This window comes from Tachypleus tridentatus, chromosome 7 (genome assembly GCF_004210375.1).
Source record: "Tachypleus tridentatus isolate NWPU-2018 chromosome 7, ASM421037v1, whole genome shotgun sequence".
Lineage (NCBI taxonomy): Eukaryota > Metazoa > Arthropoda > Merostomata > Xiphosura > Limulidae > Tachypleus > Tachypleus tridentatus.
The window spans coordinates 44,440,701-44,462,660 of record NC_134831.1 but is presented as its reverse complement, the minus strand read 5'-3'; the positions used below and the strand labels follow the sequence as shown (position 1 = coordinate 44,462,660).

Below are 21,960 nucleotides of genomic sequence, written 5' to 3'. Positions count from 1 at the left end.
TATTACTATTTCAAAGTAAATTATTAATCATTATATATATGATGTATAATAATTAAAATGTGACTGTATATCACAAAATACTAGTCCACTAAAACACAACCAAAACAGGAAAGACTAAACATCAGTTTCAAATTACTGGATACATTACATGAGTGCACATGTGTTGTGTCAATGCAAGCTATGTAATATTAGGTAGGCATGACTGGAAGGTCAATATAATAATTAATATGTAAGTATATATCATTACGAGACTTAAGCGACTTAGACTAAACATCTATTTTCATTTTATAATATGTAGTCATTCTTGCACAACAAAAGCATAATTTATTTCCTACAATGTTTACGAAGTTGGTGAAGTGAAAGACCCACATATTTAGAGTATTGAAAATAACAAAATATAAAGTTTTACTAAAAACAAGTGCTTGAAATGTACTTAGGAGGTTTGAGATTATGTAAATAATATTTGAGATTTATAGAATAAAGAACAGTTTTTTAATCATATCATAAAATCACACTGCACTCAAACTGGTAACGAAAGACTATTTTACAAACAAATCTTTGGTAAAAATATTTCAGAGTTTTGTATACAAAATACTTGTAATCTTTCCTAAAAGTCTACCAAATTTTGTGAAGCTACACATGCTTTATCATATGTTATAGTGCAAATACTTAACAAGTGCAAATGTGTAGACATACCTGTGTACATTATACCAAGCCTGTAGCAAAAGTGTTAAAGACAAGATGACCAAGTACTTTACACATAAAGGTTGGATACTGAAAACAAAAAAGGTTTCTATATGTAGCATGTGCTGGGTTGATAGTTGAAGATCGAATAACTTAGGAAAACCAAATGGTCTTTTAGGAATAAAATTATTTTTATAGATATATTGCTTTGCTTACCAAATAAATCACTAATTTACTTTTGTTACTTCATCCATCTGCTGTATGTTTTTTAAACAGCCCATAATATAAATTTTTGTCCATGCCAATGATGAAACAGGAATTTTGAAATATTTATTTTGGTGAGTCACACTACTTTTAGATGATCAAAATTAGTTTGAGTTGTGAAAATCAGAAAATTAAAAAACTCACCTCTTAATTTCTTGTTCAGACTTTCTAGTTTCTAAGACTAACAATCTTTTTGTAATTTTCTAGGACACTGACTGATTTCTCAAACCACTTATAGGTCAGTGGATATAATTTGAATGAAGGTTTTCAACAAAAACATTGCACAAATCTAAGTTAAGACCTTTATAGTTGAGATAAAAAACCTAAAAGTCTAAAAACATCTTAAATTTAATAATAAATTAAGGTCTAAAGCATAATGATTTTAAACTAATTTGTACATCAGATACGACTGAGAATGACTGACAAAGGTCTGGGACAACAACATTTCAGACTAAATTGTCTTGATGGTATTTACTTCAAGATATTTACAAACTCAAAACTTGAAGATAAAAATCACACAGTTCACACTGAACTGCTCAAATCAATTTCAAGCACTCACAATGTTTTTCAAACACTTTTCAAAGCCAATATCCACATCAGAATCAGATTCCACTAAAATTTTATAACATTACTATTTATTTGCTCAACATATACATGAAAGCAGACTAAAAAAAGAAAAGAAATACTACTCATTGAATTCTACTCAATAACATGCATTAAAATTAGGTATATTTTGCTATTAATATTTAAGTACTCTTCCAAAAAATAAAATAAATAATAATTCGGTCCCCTTTCAGGTACTTTCAAGGATGAATATGCACCTTGGAGAATGTTTATTATCACAACCTTAAACTGGATCACTTTCTAGTGAACATGGGTGTTATAGATAAGTTAACTTTCTTTCTACAGTATGGATAGAAGTAGATATTAAAGAGAAATGGGCTAGTCGGTTTTGAATATCGGTGAGAAGAGGGTGTGAACTAGTATGAAACAATTCCAGGGCCAGTAGAGAACTAAGCAAGTCACTATAAATAATGCAGTTTGAATACTGCTTAACTTCTATGTGATCCAGGGCAAGAGAAATGGCGTACAGTTCAGCAATGAACACAAAAGCTGTTGAGGGGATTCTGCTCGCAACAACCGAACCACAAAAAACCATGGCAGAGCCCACACAGTGACCTGATTTCGAACCATCTGTATGAATAGGTATGGAATGATAGTTCAAACGAAGTTCACCAAATAACAGACAGTATTTCCAATCTAAACTGTGTCCTTTTCTCAAATAACTTAAAAATAGGTCACATTTGGGGACTGTAAAAAGCCATGGTGGGATAGACTGACCAGTGAATAGAACAATGCTAACCAAGGACAGACCCAATTCATCTAACTGCATCTGGATACGAAGGCCAAAAGGTGTAATGGAAGATTGTTTGTTCTGAAAAAGTATGGCCCACTGAGGAAGTAAAACACAATGCCAGGTGCAATGCTTTGGTATGGAATGAAGTTTTGAAGCATATAGTAAAGACAGTTGCAAACAGCAAAGGAGCAAAGAAGGTTCATTAGACCCTATACATAAGCTCTGAACTGGGGAAGTTCAGAAAGCACCAGTGCAAAGCTGCCAAAGTCCTTGATAATGAATGGGGTCCAGCATCTTTAAGGTCAAAGTTCTGGCAGAGCCATAAAGCAGTGAACGCTAGTCTAGTTTCAATTGAATAAAAAAGAGCACAATATATCTTTAGCATAGAACATCAATCTGCTCCCCAAGTGGTGGAAGAAAGAACACAGAGGATGTTCAGTGCTTTTGTACATTTGGCCCAAAGCTGTTTGATGTGTGATATAAATGTCAGCTTACAGTCAAACACAAGCCCCAACAACTTTGTCTCAGGGACCATAGGCAACACAACTTCACTGATACGGAGATCATGATCAGGGTGAATATCCAATTGGTGGCAAAAGTGCATGCAAATGGTTTTAATGATAGAGAAGTTAATGCTGTTTGCTGTGGTCCATTTCAGTAAACAACTGACAGCAGTCTATAGCTGCCAATCAATATACCTCATGTTCAAAGATTGACATGAGATATGAAAGTCGTTGACATAGAGCCCGTTTGCAACAGTGAGAGGGAGTTGTTCAGTAATGGCATTAATCTTTATACTGAAAAGTGTGACACTTAAAACACAGCACTGAGGGACTCCAAATTCCTGTAGTAAAGAATGGGAAAGTGTAGAACCCACATAAAATTGGAATCTCCTGTCCATTAAAAAATTAATAAAAATTGGCAATTGGCCACATAACCCATATATATGGAGGTCTTGCAAAATGCCATACCTCCAAGTTATATCATAAGCCTTCTAAATGTCTGATGATTGACGTTTCAAATCAAAGCAGGTGGTCCACGGTGTAGCACTGTCATCAGAACCAACACTGGGTGGGTGAGAGGGGGTTGTTTGATTTGAGGAACCAAACAAGATGAGCATTAACCATCCTGTCTAAGGTCTTACAGAGACAGCTCTTAAAAGCAATTGGATGGTAGTTTAAAAAAATCCTGGGATCCTTCCTAGGCTTAGAGAAAGGTAAGACAATAGCCTGGTGCCAGGGATAAGGAAAAATCTTCTCCTGCTAGATCAGGTTAAAACAATAAGAAGAATAGCAAGAGAAGCAGGAGATAGATGGTGTAGCATTTCATAGTGTATATCATCACCAACTGATGTACTGCCAGACCAATGAAGGGCCAGTTTGTGTTCCACCAGTATAAAGGGACAATTATAGTCATAGAGACAACCAGCTCGAGAGCAGGTGATTGCTCTGCCCGAGTCTTGACGGCTAAGAAGGTGGAGGCAGAAGCAGAAGTGCTAGATACCCTGCAAAAGCTTTCACCAAAAGGTTTCAGAATGTTTCCTGTAAGGAAAGAGGCATACAGGATGGTATGAAGCAATCAGTGTTTTGACGTCATCCAAATTAGAATGTAAACCTTGAAAGTTCCATTGTATCAAGACAGCCATTTTTACTTATGTGTAGGCAAATTGGGTGAAGAACCCTTCTGTTTATGACCACATCTTTTTCTTTACTGTATTTATTCTAGAGAGGTCTATTGACCTCCATGGATCCCACCCTGGGTCGATTGGGCAGGTCTTTGCTGTTGGAAGAGGATTCCAGTAACTGAGTATATGAACAAATGATCATTTTGCATCTTGGGGTAGAAGATGTATCCGAGGAAATGCCTGTACCCATAACTAAAGGAAGTGGATCTTCGTTTTTGTTGGAATGTATGTAAGAGACAAAGATGGGTGTTGAAGTTGGAGGTCAAAAGACTTTTCATTTGTTTTGAGAACAACTCTTTTGGAGGTACAGAGAGCTCCGTCTGCACTCTCACTGTAGTAGTGGAACAAAGTGCAGCAGCATACATCCGAGATAAAGTGGTGGACAGCAATTTTCGAGCCTCAGGATAAGTAATGTTATGAATCATATTCAAATGCCGCACCTCTGTTTCTTCCAACCATTTAGGGCAAGAACGAAAGTAGGAAGGGTGAGAGCCATTGCAGTTGATGCAATGAGGGTCCGTTTCATACTCATAGGCATCATGGTCCTTGCCACCTCAACAAGCACACGTTATGGAACCACGACATGACGTCTTCGAGTGACTGAACTGCTGACACTGGAAACATTGAAGAGGGTTTGGAATGTATGGCCGTACCCTGCAATTAAGTGAACCTGCCTTGATACTGGCAGATGGATGTGGTGATGTGAATGTCAAAATGAGAATATTGTTCAGCCTTGTAATTCCATCTTTGTGAGTGGAGATATGCCTCACTGCAGAAACTCCTTGAGTGGAGAAACCAGTGAGAATTTCTGACTTGGGGATATTCTTCAAATCCCTCTCAACAATAACTCCTCATAATGAATTCAAAGTAGTATGAGGTGCAACCTGAATAGGTATATCCCAAATTATCTTTGAATGGAAAAAGAGTTCACTGTGTTGAGATCTGGATGTTTCCATAAATGTCTCCAGATCAAAGCTTCTTTACTGACTTAGGGAGAGCCAGCAAGTCCCTCCTGAATAAAAAAGGGGGACATTTGCCCTAAAGGTTTCTCTGAAAGAGAATGTAGGATAAGAAAATGATGTACAGCTGGTGGTACAGATGTTAAAGATTGTTGATCAAAATCTTCAAGATGTGGTCGTTTACCTATTTATTGTTTTTTCACTATTTTATTTAAATTTTTAGTTGGAGGATCCATAGGAAAAAGAAAATTTTGATGTCCACTGACACCACCCACCATGGAGCCCTACAAGGGGACGCACTACAATGTCATGCAAGGACGTTGCAGCAACACCAGGGTTTCGTGAGCACTATACCCAAACACCAGCATCAGACAAAATGTCCACAACACCCATTGAGAACTTCCAACACTGGTACTTGGTTGACTTTAGCCCAAGTGGACCAGCTGATTGACCCAAGGGGACCACCCAAAGGTCATCCGTCTACAGGAATTCAAGGCCAAAGTAGTGTGTTAGGGTTGGACCCCTCAACCACCAGGATCCTCTCCTCCCCTTCACAGTAAACATGTGGGTGGATGTTTAGATACCAGAGAAGGTAAACTGAAAGAACAAAACCTTCCCTGGGAGGTTCCCTCACCACGTACAGGAATCCATACCGAGAAGCCACCAAATATGATTTTATGTTTTATTTACAGAAATATTGAAAATAGATCCAAGGATGTTATCACTTCATTGTATAGGTCACTGATTACATTTCATTTATAGTACTGGGTTTCAGTCTTGGGGCCTTAGAAAGAACACTGAATTGTTGGTAATGGTTCAGATGAGACCTACTAACATAATACTTGAAAGGAATGTTAAAATCTGTTGTTTTATCTTGAAAAAAAGGAAGAGTAAAAGGGTATCTGATTGAGATGTTAAGGAAATTACTTGTTTCAATGCATAATCTCTTTCCATACCTAATGACAAGAATGGTAGAACTAGAAGATAAAATATAAATTTTGTTGGGTAGCAGTAGTTTTCAACTAACAATTATTTTTCTAACAAGTTGACAGGCCTTTGGAGTAGGTTTTTTTTTTTTTAAATGCATGAATACATTCATTTTTAGGAAAAATGAGATAACTATATGATTAGAAAATGTTTTAGTTTAGTAAATAAAACAGCCTAGAAGAACTGGTCATTCTTTTTCTTAAATTTTATTAAACTGGCACAAAAGCTTAAGAATAAATATATAATTTCATTTTCATCTTTCCACATGTTACTTTAACAAAAGTAAGAATAGGCTGACTTTTGAAAACAAGGCCTTATTTTTCTTACAGTAAATTTTAAATTTTCAAAAGCATGAACGTGACAAAATAAACAAAGTACATATGCAACCATTTCTTCATTCTGATACAATGATCATTCCTCCTAAGTGAAGAAATCTGTTGCCTTACCCTCTCAAGGTTAGTGTTTGTTAACTTTGTGAAAAGCTATTTGAAGGTTATCTGCACTGAATATCCCAATTTTAAAGTGTTACATGAGAAGGAAAGCAGTCAGCAAAAACCATCCATTACGAACTTTTATGCTGCTCTTTACAAAAAAAATAATGGCATTAATCATATGTTACAGTGCTCCTATGGCTGACAGGATTTGTGTGTGTGGATATGTACCAGGTTATAACATGAATGAGATTTTATGTTGGAAAAAATATGGAAAGGAAGATCAGTTGGTTGGTTGTTCTGCATTTATTGGTCCAAAACAACAGTGCTATCTGCACCAAGCAACCAGTAAAATGGTAAAAAAGTAAAATCATTAAATTATGTAAAAAAAGGAACCATAGTGAAACAAAACACAGTCCAATTTTCAAATTAAAATCTTAAGAGTTATAAAGACCAACTGCCCTTAAAAATTTAAAAATACAACTGAGGTGGTCAGTGTCACCATTGCCAATGACACTATTGAATGTCAAGTGTGAACCCAGGGTAAAAATATGTTTTAAATGGTGTTGTCACTCTTGATCGTAATGATGGCAATCTGGGCTACTGTGACCTGAATTACACAGATCACACATTGGTGCATCAGTACCAGATGAAAGAAAACAATGAGTTAAAAAACTAAGACCAATGAATAGCATAGCCAGAACAACATGCTCTTTCCAATCCTTATGGAAGAAGGACAGCCAAAGAGCAACAGAAGGCTTCATCTGGAAAAGGCTTGTTATCACACTGCTCACTCCAAGTCAACTGCCAACTAGTGCAGAGTTGAGCCTTTAATACAGGACTATAGTCCACGTCTGGGACAGGCACAGTAGTGATAGTACAAGAGCAGACAGACTTAGCTGTGATGTCAGAAAACTCGTTCCTGAAAATACTAACTTGGCCTGGTGTCCAGAAGAACTGGATAGAAGTAGATGATGGAGAGAAATGGGCCAATCAGTTTTGAATATCAACAAGAACAAGGTGACATGATTCCAGGACCAACAGAGACCTAAGCAAGTTAGTATAAATAGTACAGTTCATGTACTGCATAGCTTCTATGTGATACAGGGCAAGAGAAATGGCATATAATTCAGCAGTGAACACAGAAATTGTAGAGTGGATTATGTATGCAACAACTGAATCACAACAAACCATGGCAGAGCCCACACAGTCACCTGATTTTGAACCATCTGTATGAATAGGAATGGAAGGATAGTTCAAAAGATGTTTAGCAATACTTCCAATCAGAAGTATCTGCTTTTCTCAGATGACTGAAAGAAAGGTCACATTTGGGGATGGTAATTAGTCATGGTGTGATGAGCTAATCAGTGGGTAGAGCTATGTTCGCCAAGTAGAGACCCAATTCATACAACTGCACCTGGATATGATGGCCAAAAGGAACAATGGCAGACTGTCTATTCTGAAAAAGCATGGCCTACTGAAGAAGGAAAACATAATCCCAGGTGGGATGCTGTGATAACGATCAAAGTTTTGAAGTGTACAGTAAAGACAGTTGCAAATAGCAAAGGTACAGAGATGGTTCAGGAGACTCAGTGTACAAACTCTGGACTTGAGAAGTGCAGAAGGCCACCTTATGTAGAGCCAAAGCCCCTGATAGTGAACAAGGTACAAAATCTTCAAGGACAAGGTCCTGGCAGACCATTAGACCCATAGTCCAGTTTTGATTGAATAAGAGCATGATACATTTTTAGCATAGAACATCAATCAGCTCCCCAAGAGGTAGAAGAGAAGACATAGAGGATGTTCAGTGCCTTTGTACACTTAATACATAACTGCTTGATGTGTAGAACAGAGGTCAGCTAAAGGTCAAAGATATGCCTCAAAAATTTTCCCTCAGGAACCAGAGGAAGCACAACTTCTCAGAGAAAGCTCAGGAACTGGGTTAAAACCCTGATGGCAGTAGAAGTGCATGCAAATGGTTTTCGAGTGAGAAAAGGCAAAACTGTGCTGTGGTCCATTCCAGTAAGCAACTGAGGGCAGCTTGTAGTTGCCTTTCAATAAAACTCATTCTTGACGACTGACACAAAACATGAAAGTCTATGACACAGAGACCGTTTGCAAATGTAGGTTGAAGTTGTTCACTGATGGCGTTATCTTACATAATGAAAATACCCAGCCTGCGGGACTCCAAGTTCCTTTGGGAAGAAAACATGCACGTGTTGAACCCACATGGACTTGAAGTTGTCAGTTCCTTATAAAAACGTTTAATAAAAATGGGTAAATGACCCATTTACCTGTACGAGTGAAAATCTCTCAAGATTCCATAAATCCATGTTGTATCATAAGCTTTCTCAAGGTCAAAAAAATACAGAAACAAAATGTTGTTGCTTGAGAAAGGCTCCCCTGATTGATGTTTCAAGTCAAATGAGGTGGTTCATGGTAGAGAGCTGTTGTCAGAACACAGAATGAGCGGGTGAAAGGAGGTTGTTTGATTCCTCGAATCAAACAAGAGGAGCATAAACAATCCTCTCTCAGAACTTACAGAGACAGCTCATCAAAGCAATTGGACAGTAGTTCAAAGAAATATTGAGATTCTTCTCAGGCTTAGGAAAAGGGAGTACAATAACATGGCACTAAGCATCAGGAAAAATATTCTCCTGCCAGATCTGGTTAAATACAACCAGGAAAAGCAAAAAAGGCAGGAGAGACAAAGTGCAGGATTTCTTAGTGAAAATCATCAGGTCCAACTAAAAAAGAGCAAGCTGAGTTCCACCAATGTAAAAAGGCAATTACAGTCATAAAGATGATCAGCCCACAAGCAAAGAGGTGATCATTCTGCTCATGTCTTGATGGCTAAGAGGAGGGGGGGGGTGAAGCAAATTTGCTAGATGCACAGGAAAAGCTTTTGCAGAGGATATCAGCAATGCTCTGGGCAACAGCAACTTCCTGACCATCAGGGAGGCAGAATTATACTGTCCACTAACCTATCAAATCTTGTCCAATATGTCTTTGGAACTGGTGGCAGAAGAGATGCTAGTGGTGTATTTAATTCAAGTTTCCTTCTGGCTTTGACATCTGACTTGCTGAGCATGTGCATGAGTCCAATAAAATGAACATGACAGGTAAGATTCCACCAATGACGAGGATGCTACGGGATAGCTGTCAAAGTTTTAGAAATACAGTCAGTCACTGCTCCCACACAACCACCTATCGATGATTTACAGATGATGGCATGATTAAGTTCTGACAGAGCAGTGAAATAGGGCCAGTTGGCCTGGTCCAACTTCCATTGAGACATGTGGGTCAAGTGGCATTGATCATGGCCAGTCTCTCTCAAAATGATAGAAAAATTACCACTGCCCCATGAGTTGCTGTCAACCCTCCAAGAAAAGTAAAAGAAAAGTGAAGGGAAGCAGATAGAAAGATCAATATCAGCACCACCCAAGAGGGGATTATGTCCATTAAAATTCCACAGGATTAAATATGGAGACATTGACTGCTCAATTAGGACATCAAGGTCTGACTGATCATTGGTCACTTCAGAAGCCAAATAGAGAGAACAAATAGTGAAGGTACAATCCAAAGAAAAACAGATGGCAACAGCCTCCAAGGAGGCATCAAGTGGCAAAAAAGGGTTGCCTCATGCTAATTAACCAGCAGTGTCACTCCACCATGCACTCATCCATCACACAACCCGTCATTTCTGTACAAAGAAAACTGCCAAGGGTGACTACATTGGCAGGTTTCAGAAACATTTTCTGTAAGGAGACACACAAAGGATGGTAAGAATCAATCAAATCCTCAATGTAATTTGTATTTGAATGAAAACCCATACAGTCTCACTGGATCATAGTGCCCATTTTTATTCACATAGTGGAGAACGTGGCAGGGAGCCCTTCTGTTTTTGTCCACATTATTTTTCTATATTAGACAAAGGTCTATCAACCTCCGTGGATCCTGCTCTAGGTTGAGTAAGCAGGTCTCTATCTGTGGACAAAGATTTCATCAACTAAGGGCATGAATGAACGGTCATTTTACTTCTCAGAGCTGCAGAAGAGGATGAACCAAAAGAAACACCCGAACCTGAAGTCAAAGGAAGCAGAACTGTGCAGTCACTGAAATGAGTGGCAAGAACAGAGATAAAAGCAGATATAGATTCTTGAACTCTTTTAATCAGGGAGGGCAAAAGATTCTTCAGATGTTTTGTAAACAACTCTGCTGGAGACACAGAGGGGTCTGTCTGCACTCCCACTGTGGCAGTGGAATGGAGTGCAGCAGCATATGTCTGAGATGGATTTTGGGACAATAAATTCAGAGCCTCTGGGAAGGAGATACAGTTACGACAGAAAGTGTTCGTACCCCTGCTTCCCGAGTGGTTTTTTGCTCATAACTTAAAAAAGTATCATGATTAGGCTAATAGAAGTATAATATATTATAAATATTATACTAACACACATTTACTTAAATTTTTATGTAAATTAAATGAAAAATAAACTGTTTATAAACAAATAACCAAAAATAGGAGGAGCAGAAAGTGTTCGTACAGTTCAGAACCAGTTCAAAAAACTGACATTCCCATAAAAATTCTGTTTAGTTTGGCAAATAAACTACATTATACCATTCCAGAACTAGACACTGGGTTCATAATTATTGGAATTTAGCCAGCAAAAAAATTACTTCCAGCAATTTAGCGCCGTCTCCGTCATTATCTGCTTGGTCATCATGGCGAACAGAAAACAACTGTCCAGTGATTTAAAAAAACCAAATTATTGTAAAATACAAGTCTTGCTTGTCTCTTTCTAGTATTGCTAACTTAATGTGCCTAAATATACTGTTCAAAGCATAATTGCCAAGTTTAAGCTTACAGGATCAACTGCTAACCTCCCTCATTCCAAACACCCCACCAAAATTCCAGAGATAACCAAGAGGAAGGTTCTCAGAGAAGTTAGTAGGAACCCTTGTTTAACACGTAATGACATGCAGAAACTGGTAAGGGAGCTGGGGTTGAAGTAAGCACCTCTACAGTTACGAACATATGACACTTCTGGGTTCAAAGCATGCCGTCCTCGTAGAACTCCATATTTAAAGCCTGTTCATTTAGAAGCATAATTGAGGTATGCAAGAAAGCATGTAGATAAACCTTTTACCTATTGGAAGAGTATTCTTTGGTCAGACGAAACTAAAATCAAGCTTTTCGGCCACGATGATGTTCGCAATATTTTCCATAAGAAGGGGGAACAAAATCTTCCAAAGAACACTGTCCCTACAGTTAAACACAGAGGTGGCTTGATCATGCTATGGGGTTCCTTCAGCTCTTCTAGTGTAGGCAGCCTTCACTGCATCAATGGAATTATGAAAAAGAAGAGTATGTTGATATATCAGGCACTTATATCAAGAATGATGCTCAGAACTTGAGGCTTGGGCATTGTTGAATCTTCCAGCACGACAATGACCCTAAGCACAGATCAAAATATGTGAAATCCTGGTTGCAGAGGAACCATATAAGCGTTCTGGAGTGGTCATTGCAGTCACTCGATCTCAACCCAATTGAAAACGTTAGCGTGAGTTGAAGACTAGGGTTCATCGCATCATCTGTAAAACTTGCAAGAGTTGGAGGCCTTCTGTAAAGAAGAATGGAAGAAAATACCAGTCGAGTACTGTCAACGATCATGAAGGGCTATGAGGAGAGATTGCACCAAGTAATTCACCTGAAAGGCTACACAACTGACCATTAAAGTAGACACACGAACACTTCCTGCCCCCATGTTTGGTTATTTGTTTATAAACAGTTTATTTGTCATTTAATTTACATAAAAAATTATGTAGATGTGTGTTAGTATAATATTTACAATATACTATACTTTTATTATCCTAATCATGATACTTTTTAAGTTATGACAAAAAACTACTCACGACACAGGGGTACGAACACTTTTTGTCGTAACTATTTATAGTCTTCAAGCATTGCACTTCTTCCCCCTCCACCCATTTAGGGCATGAAATAGAGTAAGAGGAGTCGAACCCCAACAGTTATCACAGCATAGTTCTAGTTTACACTCATATGCAACATGGTCTTTGCCATCACAACAAGCACATGTTGAAGAACCATGATGTGATGTTCTTGAGTGATCAAACTGTTGACACTGAAAACATCTGGGACTGTTGGGAACATATGGCCATATCTTATAGTTCAGATAACTTGCTTTGACTGTGGCAGGAGGATGTGGCGACGTAAACGTCAATATCAGAACATTAGTAGGTACCAAGATTCTGTCTTTGCAAATGGAGATACAGTGCACTGCAGAAATGTCTTGGCTGGAGAAACCAGCAAGAATGTTCTTGAAATTCCTCTCAACTATAACTTCTCTTAAATAATTCAAAGTTGTATGGAAAGTAACCTCATTGGGCATATCCCCAATAGCCTACCATTTCAAGAGGAGTTGGGTATGTTGTGGCGAATATGTTTCCACCAAAATGTCTCCAGAGCACAACTTATTTACAGACTTAGGGTAGCCAGCAAGCCCCTCTGATCCATTTTGAATGAAAAAGGGTGACATTTGCTCTAAGGATTTCTTGGATAAAGAATGGATAATTAGAAATCAAGGTACGTAATCTGACTGTGGTGTTGACTGTACAGCAGTCATCAATGCATGGTCGTTTTCCAATAATCTGTCATTTTTTTCTATTTTTTCATTTTTACTTTTTCATAAATGGGAGGTATCCATAATAAAGATGTTACATTTTTTTCAAAGTGTCCAATGACCCCACCCGCTATGGAGCCCTCCAAGGGAATACAGTACATCAAACAAGGACACCACAGCAATGCCTGGGTTTCGTGAACACTATACCTGAACACCAGTATCACACACAATGTCCCCAACACCCACTGAAAATGCCCAACACTGACACTTGGTTGACCCTAGCCCATGTGGACAGCCAAACGACTCTGGGGGGGGGGGGCACCCCAAGGCCACGTCTACAGAAATTCAAGGTCAAAATTGTGTGCGAGAGTTCAACCACTCAACCACCAGGATCCTCTCCTTCTCTTCACAAATCACTATGCACGGTAAACACATGGGTGGATGTTTAGATCTCAGAGGGGTTAAAGTGAAAGTATAGAACCTTCTCTGGGAGGTCCCCTCACCACATACAGGAATCTACCTTGTGGGGTGGAAAAGAATAAATACACTGTTTACAATAACTAATTGAGTATTTGTGTGTGTGTGTGTGTGTGTGTGTGTGCATGCAAGCTTGCATGAAAGGTTGAATACTTGTGTTACAATCATTGATGAAAATTGGAATGCTAATCTGTATGACAGCATTGGTTATTCTTGTCATCCACGTATACACTGGAGTTCTCAACATAAATTACCAGAGTTACAATGAAGAAGTCTTGTACAAAGTTCAGGAGTTCACTCAAAAGTTCCATAATAAACAATGCCACCAATAATATGTAAATGCAGGTGGCCATAAAACAAGAAGATGGTATTAAGAGTATTCATATTAAAAAGTTTGGATATGAAAAATACTGAGATAAAAGCAACCTTATGGTTAACTCCTTCAAGAACAATCACATTTGATGATTTACTTTAGATCATGAAACCAGCACCAGAGACTGGTTAAAATTGAAAACATTTGATGTATTTTTAGGGAAATTGTGTAAATGTATACAAAAGTTTATGAATAGCTTTGATGAAAGACACCTTGACAACAACACAGCTTTATTAAGAATACTACAAAGAAGTTATATCATACTGTCACCTGATCCAATATTGAGTTTTTCATTGTTTTCATTTAACTGGCAATGCAAAATGCAGAAGTACATGTTAACACATACTAATACATAATGACACTACTTAAGATTCAAGTGCACCCACTTTTACAAAAAAAATTTTTTTTTTCTTATAACTGACTTAAGAAATGAGTTACAGTCAACAGTGAAGGTCAGAGCTTTATAAAACTTTCATGCCCTGATGGGTAGATTCCACCACAGCTGCACCACTGAAATAAAATTCCTTTACAAAATAAACTTGTTTATTTTTAAATATGTTAAAGTCTTGACGAAAAAAATCAATGCTTCTGTGGAGAAGGATGAGGTAGGATTAGGTAAACAGCTTTGCACTCGACTGTATCTAGTTTATTTTTGCATACAAGCCTAGTATGTTAAGACTTGTTTGCATTAAGCCATATCAGTGTGATTACTTAAATAAGTAAAGAAATGTAAAAACAAACATGAATGAATTTAAAACTTATTACATATATTAAACCTTCTGAAGAACAATTAAAAAGGTTAGCTTACATATAATGCTGACACAGAAAAGATATTTTGATTGCATGCCAGTTCTTGTAAATGCTGTGAAACTGCATGCAAAGTTTAAAATTTCAGTTTCATAAAAGAAAAGCTACTTACAAATGATGAACAAAAACAAAATTCAGTAATTCAAATATACAATAATTTTTTTCAAAATTTAAAAGCTGAAAATGTGTACAAATATCTTATATAAAAGATATATTAGGAGATGTTACATAATCCTTAGAAAATAATCCTGAAGTTTTAAACTATTTCATTCATTAGGTTTTTCCACAATGAAATTTAATAAATCATATAACAGGTGCATCAACTGACATACCAAGGTTTCAAGAGTTAAAAGGGGAAGATGAATCTGATCACTTGATTGGTAAAGAAAAGTTTAAATCTGTACTCTTCTCAAGGACAAACTTGAAGGACCAAATTGTCCTTATCATCTCTAAGTTCTTTTAATGAAAGCACAATCATATTTAGAAAATAGAAATGAAGATAATATTTCAATTGTTGAATGTTGGTACTCCATTCTCAAGTATTTTAATCATTTTGATAGATGAACCTCAAGCTATGAAACCACTTTGGTGCAGATATAATACAGATTTAGATAAAACCAACTCTTATATTACACATCAAAAGAAATTAATAGCTACCACCAAGTGCTTTAGAAAAACAGTTTTGGTTAATCACTTTTAATCCTTTTTGTTATTAATGTAATTATTTGGTGTAACAACACAATAAAGTCATCACTTTAATATTCTTGCCACTTGTATCTTCACAAATTAACATTAAACCCAATTAAGTCTTCCAGCATGGGGATGGTACCTAGGATAGACCTCACAACCATTGTGTGCTTGTTACAGTTATCATGCTTTAACTTTTAAGTCACAAAATTTGGCAGATTATTAATAAACATTACAAAGCTTTCATAAGCAAAATATCAAATTTTATTTATAAGTCTTAAGGTTTGTTAAGCAATGCATTTTTCTTTTTGTATGTTACCTATTCAACATGCAAAGTAATTTTCATTTTAATATTAAAAAATGTTATGCAACAGAAAAATGTCAAATTTCACATGCAAAATTCCAATAATGTTTAAATAATTATCAAATGATTCTTAAAAAAAAAAAGCTTCACAGTTTCTCTGTTATTTTCATAAATGAATCTCTGTATTGGCTCTGTAAAAGTGACTAGATTTCACTGATCTTGTAACCACCAAATTAGGTAATAAACAAACATTATACTTTTTTTGTTTGAGAATTATTGCAAATTATAAGATGAAAATATGAATGTTTAGACTAAATAGCACAACATCTGGTCAACAATAAAAAAGTTACATTGATAATATAAATAATATGAAGCTAAACTTCAGTCTTTACAATATGATCTGTCTTTGATAAGTTTTAGTACACTAGTACTTTATAATATATAGTCACATTTCAATTACTATACATTATGCACGTGTGTGTGTGTATTATTACTATTTACGAACAAGTTCTTATTTTTCTTAAAACATAAAACAGTAAATAAATAAGTAAAGCAAACAATTATATTTTCTAGTTATGACCTTTGTACTTGGCTGCTTGTCAAAAATTACTAAGCCTTAAGAAATGTGAAAGATATGGAACAAAGATTTTATTTTAGGTTCTATACATCTATTTCAGTAATCAAAAAATGTTGATGCCAGAAAAATCTATTACAATTTATCAAATTTAGTAACTAAGCTGTACTTAGATCTAAAAAAAATTAAAATTTCAAACAGGCTAAAAACTTATCTTACTAGCACAAAGGTTTGTTTTGAAAGAGATAATGGCATTTTATTTGTAAATGGCTAAGAAAGCCACAAGAGGGACACTGAGTTTTCAACTGGTTTTTCACATCACATATAGAATTAAGCACATATATGGGGCCCTTTTCAAACATCAAAGGAGGGAAGTGGAGGGGTGCCTCTGTGTTTGGTTAACTACATTAGTGATATCATACAAAAACAAGGTGTTTATTTTACATTCTAGCTCTTAAATATCAGTAACTTGAGTCCCTAATTCATACAAAACTAAAGATTTAGTATTTTGACATTACAAACATCTAATCTGAACAAGTGCTGCATCCAACATATCATGCAACAAAAATCAATGTTTGGGTGTTTTTATAACATTTATTTTCAAAATAACAAATTAAATAATGTAGAATAGAAAAACTTGAATTATTATTTGCAGTTTGATACCAAACTTAATGATAAATTCATAAAATAGTAGTTCAACAAAATGATGAATGTGAGTTAAAGATGATTACATGGCCTTTCACCTGTGACCTGCCTGAAATGGGTTAAAATTGCTTAACTATGTTCTTACCCTGTACATAATATTACTTGTGTATACTCAAGTTTAGGCTCTACACCTTTCAATCAGTTAAAATGTTCAATATGTATACTTAGTTATTTCTAACTACTTTTATACTTCAATATTTTTTCTGTTATTACTCAAAAACCAAATATGTTTTTTCAGATTTGATTAATTTTATGCAAAAAAAGTAACTAATATAGTTAATTTTGTACTTTTATCAGCTAAGCCTGATCAAGAGCATATGTCCCAAAAAAATCTAATAAAAGAAAGTTTTATTATATGTTTTAACTATTTAGAACTTTTCTGGATAAAATTTGGTTACTTGCCCATTGGTTATATTACACAATAAAATAAGCCTACAACTATCAACTGATATTTATTTGACTTTCTAACAGGCAATCATTTTATTTAAGGTGAATAGAGTAATTTCACCTATTGAGTACAGTATATGGAGATAGATTTTAAGTTAATTAAAATTAAGCTATCACTGCTGCATTCTGTCTTGTTAATTAAAATTAGGTATAAAAAAAGCTTCTCGTAAGTATAGGTAAAAAAACCTACAAAAAACACACTTACTAATCTGATTGTAAGATAATTTTTATGATAATATTAAAAAAATATTTTTCATCTTACAGTTTCCAAAATTCATCTGCTTAACCTCTAGATCCTCCTCAATGAATGTCAAAATATTTTTTCTGTAAACATTTATATTTATTCTCTTTACACATACTGTCCATATGATTGACCTCCAAAACACCATAAAAATTTTAAATAAACCTACATTTTTTTTAGCCATACTGGAATGGCTGTATATTCTAAGAGATAACTGTATACTATTTAATTTTACAGCCTAAACTAATAGGTTTTCTTCACAGTCTTTCAAAAGTTGCAACTGAACTTTTTAAACAATAGCAATACTTATTTATTACATGATAGCTTTGTATAAACAACTGATAGTTATCAGCATGATTATGTTGAATTAACTGTGCTCTCTTCTGGCATATGCTATCATTGATCCCAAGAATTTTATTTCATTTAACAGCACTCATAATGAATTCCTAAATTTTATATTTTATACATACATACAATTCAATAATAACAAAGGACCTCTTGGTCCATAACTGAGCCATCTCATATACTCTGCAAAACTCAAGAAGTACAAATTAAATACTCAAACTAACCCTGATCATTCAAATACTTAACATTCTTTTACTTAAACTTCCTTAATGAAGATAACCCATTCCAAAGACCAATCACTATAATAAAGACTACTCCCACATTGCCAAATTCTGTGTTCCCTAATCTTACCATTAAATAAAAGAAGTGATGATGCACTGATAATGTGAATTCCCTTAATAATCTTTAAAGCCTCAATCAGTTCACTCCTTGCAGACTAGTTAACACACAATCATTAATTGTGATGGAAGTATAACTTCTTTTTTAAAAAGAATAAAGGGTCAAATATAAATTTTGGAAATACAAAAATTATCTTCAGTTTTTTCAAATTTCTTTTTCTAGCTGGATGGTTGGTTTTTAGAGTAAGTTACATTCAGATGTTATGGACACAATAAGTCTAAAGGAAGGCTCAATAAATTTTTATATTTAAATTATCAGGATTGAGTTTTAAAGTTGATTCTTGAGGGTGGACATTGGGAACTTTGTCCTTCTACAAATAAATGTTTGCACAGCAACAGAGGTGAAGGGGCAAACAAACAGAGCAACAAAGGTGAAATTTCATTCATTCTATAGATTTGCCTGCTGTCTAGACGTATTTTCGTATTTATCATGACTTCTTTTGTTCCAAACCTGCAAATATGGTTAAGAGTTGTTGTGCATTTAACTGTATCAAAAAAAAAGTAAAACAAAACGTGAAGTTTCCTTCTATTGGATACTCAATCCCACAGTTCACCTTAATTGTAAGCATAAAACAAACATTTGTGAGATTCTATTCCTCACCTAGAACAGTCTCAAGAATGATTTGTTAATAACTGTTTTTAAAACTAGTTTGTCCTGGTAGTTTACTCTTTAGTGCATGTTTTCCCACAAAAATCAAACAAGTGTAATGGACATCAACCACAAAACACAAGAAACAGGAAAGCTGTAGAAACCAAATTCTCATAATTAATTGTGTGTGTTTAACTCGTATCATGTAAATTTTGTCTTTCAATATTTTTAACACAAAATAACTGTCAATGTTCCACAAATTAACAGGGTTCTGGTAAGGACAAAAATCAAGCCCAGTTAATTATAACTTTAGTCAGTATCTCACTAAGGCCTTGGCCAACAGCTTTTCCACATGTCGATAAAACACTGCATCTCATATATATGTAAAAACATCTGGTATGGGTTGAGAAAATTCTATGTATAGGAGCAAACAATGTTTTGACCTTCTACATAAAAATTTCTCAACCCATACCAGCCGTTTTTACATATACATTTTTCTCTACGAGTGGGTTTTCTCATCATCATGGACTGCATTTCATAATTTGACAATTAAACAATAATCTTTTATATAGTAGCTTCACCAGTAACACATATACAATAGACCTATATAAATTGTGTTCACACAGCTATGCTCACTTCACTGCTGTTTGCTCCTTTGTCAAGATGTCAGTCATGTTACCAGGCAAAATCACAACTGTGACATAACACATCAAACATAGGGAGCCTCCATGGTCCAGCAGGTTCCATGTTAGCTACTGACTATTATACAACCGCTATTATTAAAACCAAGGCATATAATACTGCTGTTTTAAATTTGGGTAACAATTTTCACGATGCTCAAGTTAAGTTAGTTAGAATCATTGTACAATGCAGTATCTAGCATTACTGCTCATGTCTTAAACTGAAGTTTAAAAAAAAATTGACTATACCCAAAGATAAAAGCAAAGCTAGTGCAAAAATCACCTAGAATTTTGTAAGTTACACTAAAGTAATAAGCTAAAACAATTTCCCAACAATAACTTTATCCTTGTATGGGTGGGTGTGTACTTTTTGCAAAAAGTAAAAAGTTGAAAGCACTGCTATTTTATTTATAACATAGTTCTAACTTATCAGAAAATAAACATTAATAATATCTAAAAAACCAACTTACCACATACGAGTATTTTCAAATAAATCTTCATTTGCCTGAGGCTTTAAAGTTTAATATAAAGGAAACTAATGATTTTTTTTATTTTCATTTTACTTTAAATTCAAGACCCACATTTATAATGACTACTGAACTTACATTAGCGACTGTCTATAACTGACTCCTAGTCCCACACCCTAAACTATCCTAGCCTTTTTTTTTCATTTTTTAATACTAAATTATATTCCATGAATGCATAATACATGCCTAACGGATTTAAACCTTTTGTGTTATGTTATTTATCAGTTATCAAACCTAAAATTTGTTCTGAAAAATAACCTTCATGTTAAGTTAAGCCTAAAAATAAGAACCACGTTTATTCATGTAGGTTTACACATTTGTAATTGCACGATAACACTAGTAAGTAGCACTACAAAGCACAAATCTGTACGATTCTTATTCAAAACTATTTGGCCGCTTTTGTTTTATACTTTCTTAGTTCTAGCATAAATACTAAAAGTTTTCGTTCAGGATTACTTCGGTATTTCGTCAACAAATTGCATAACAGTAATGTTACGAAAAATATTGTACCAGTAATGCTGATAGTGATAGCAACGAGTAACGTTACCAGCTGTATTAAATAATTAACTTATTTAAGTAAATGGTACGCACAATGCAGAGATAAAGTTTTTGTTTACATTAACTACCTCATTAATACTTTCATTCTTCTGCATTACAGTTATAGAAAGTCTGTTACTTCCTTCTATGTTACGTTGAAATGCTGGTAGACTGGAAAAAACCAAAGACGCAGCACACTTTTCATCAAGTTTTTCTTCTAATCTCGTACTAGAACATGCTGCCATCTTGGGCTGTATGTATTCTAACACACATTTTAATTGGTTGGCATAAAATATCAAAGTAAAACTCTATTTCATTGGTTATTACTGAGGGGCAAGGATAACGATGTAGAAGTAAGAAATTTCGATACCTGTACTACTGGTACCGAAATAATCAGCTTTTTCCACAAGATAGAAACTAATATTATGAACGTCTAGGGTCAGATACAGCCGTAGCTTTCTTGATAATTTTAGTTTTTCTCTAGTTTGCGTTTTGAGGCACTGAATGTATCTACACATTTCACTTAGTGGCATTTAATAACGTATAAATATCGCAATTTAATAGTGAGTTATTAATAATATTAATATAAGGGACATGACTTAATTCAAAAATAAGGTTATGCTGTTTAACTGTTATCTAATAATGATCAATGCTGTGGCCGAAACTGTGTACTACTTCAAGTTAAAATTTTCATACTGTAAAGTTGTTGTCGTTGCATTTTTGAAATATAAGTAAGCTTTTATGATTCTTAAGCAATCGTTAAAGATTATTGAGGGTTATCATAACTGTGTAAAAAATACGATCACTTAACTGCTGTAAAGTAAGGATATTGTTAGCATGTTATTTAGCTCGGATTGCGGTAATCCAAACTGTCACATATTTTCAGCAGATGTGCTCTGCTAGATGATTATTTTACTTACCAAATTTTAAAGGAATCCATTAAGTTATACAGGAAATATAAGGTTTATAGTTTTTTATCTTTTTCTTAGTACTAAATGCACAGAAACTTTATTTTGTAGAAAAAATGCATTTAACTTGCATGTTGTATTTTTCAAGTTTGATACAGTGATAGATCTTTACAGTCGACATTTATGTATCAAATTCGGTCTAAATATAAGCCACATGTTGAATATTATTTTGCAAAAACCCAATTTTGACGGAACTTTTTGCGCACGCCTACGCAAAAGTCACGTGAGTTAGTGGTCTGAATTTTTTCTCAGATCTTCAGCTAACAGTAAAGCTAAACTTTTTTTTTTTTTTAA

The 21,960-nt window shown here is 35.0% G+C and overlaps 1 protein-coding gene across 1 annotated transcript in view; it reads right to left on the bottom strand.

Annotated features, from left to right (window-relative positions):
• The window catches only part of LOC143255558 (uncharacterized), a 47,308-nt gene extending 26,553 nt beyond the window's left edge, over positions 1-20,755 (bottom strand). Inside the window, exon 1 of the mRNA XM_076511394.1 lies at positions 20,105-20,755. The gene's annotated coding sequence lies outside the window, so the exon portion shown is untranslated. The remainder of the gene's footprint in view (positions 1-20,104) is intronic.
• Between the last annotated feature and the right edge of the window lie 1,205 nt (positions 20,756-21,960).